A 1,593-nucleotide genomic window follows, 5' to 3' on the forward strand; every position below is an offset into this window, starting at 1 on the left:
CTAACAAGTTTTAGGCTTCATCCCTCCATCTTTCCCTCCTGCCTGTATCTGGGAAAGGCCATAAGAAATCCTGGATTCTCCCTCCTTTGGCATTGCGAGATTTAAACCATGTAAGCCCCTGTTCATGTGCAAGAATCCTCACCTGGCCTGACATCCTAACCCCAATAAAAACCTCAAGCCAGTCTCCTTTCCTTAGTCTCTCAAGACTTTCCTGCCCTGCCTCAAAAGTCCCATTATGTCATTAATGAATATTTTCATACACTCTTGATGTGTGTGACATTATCAGTCTTAACATTGACCAAATTGTGGTTGGAGGTCCATCATATTTATCAGTATGGCCACAACATGTACCAGGCTTTTCTATCAAGTGCTTACATACTTCTACATTCTAGTTTAACCAGCAAATATTTGTTGATGACCTACTGTATGCCATGTGCTGTCTAAGCATTTGAGAAATGATAGTGAACAACATGGGGAAAGTACCTGTACTTACAGCTTATATTCTAGCACAGTGAAACAAAAAGTAAGTAAGCAAATTAATAAATAAATTCACATGGAAATAATTGTTTTAAAGAAAGAACAGTATGACATGGCATAATTTGGGCAGGTGGGATCAGGGTAGATTGTTAGAGAAGGGTTCATTAAGAAGGTGACACATGACTTGAACACTAAGCAAAAAGTTCTCACTCATGCAAATATTTAGGATAAAGTCATTCTGGACAAGGGGAATTATAAGTATCAAGTTCCTATGGTGGGAAAGATGGGACTTATGTTTTAGAAATAGAATAAAGGTCATTAATGCTGAGCACAGGGAATAAGGGAGAGAAAAGTAAGAGGTAAGGATTGGAGGGGTAGACAGGTGCTAGATTACGGGACCTCGTCATTTTTAGAAATATAAATTTTATTCTAAGTAGTTCAGTGGAAAGCCAATGAAGGGTTTAAGCTTAATCTGATTTGCTTTATAAAAAAATAATCCTGGCTGCTGGTAGAAAAATGAACTGCAGTGAGGAGGAATGTAAGGAAGTAGTATAATTAGTGGGATAAGGAAAATAATTTAGGTGAGAAATGGTGGCAGCTTGCATGGCAGTGGTAACACTGGAGAAGAGAAGTGGATGGATTTTGAGTATATTTTGGACGTATGATAAAGATTTACTGTTTGATAGACTGAAGGTGACATGCACCCTTTCTCTGTGTACATGGAACATTATACAGATCCTGAGGACTCCTCTATGATTTACACTTGATGTGCCATATAAATGTAACTCTCCTCTGCCAAGAATCTTTCCTTGTCTGACCCTATGGTGTTGAGCTCAAATAGAATCCTGTGGATACTTTTATCACAGCACTTATCAGAACATATTGTGACTGTTGTTTCTCTCCCTAAGTAGGAAGTTAACCCAGCAATGAACACAGTGCTGGCATTTAATAAATCTCTGTCAAATGAATAAGTGAAAGTGTGCCTTAAAAGACACTGCAATGAAAGAGTATAAATAAAGACTTCGAGCTTTGCAGCAGTACTAGCATTCGACGAGGTGCTGCCAAAGGTCAGGGACCCATCTGGAGGACTCCTTTTAATTACTCCGGGAACTCAAA

Source organism: Galeopterus variegatus, unplaced genomic scaffold (genome assembly GCF_000696425.1).
Source record: "Galeopterus variegatus unplaced genomic scaffold, G_variegatus-3.0.2 Scaffold9585, whole genome shotgun sequence".
NCBI classification, from domain to species: Eukaryota; Metazoa; Chordata; class Mammalia; order Dermoptera; family Cynocephalidae; genus Galeopterus; species Galeopterus variegatus.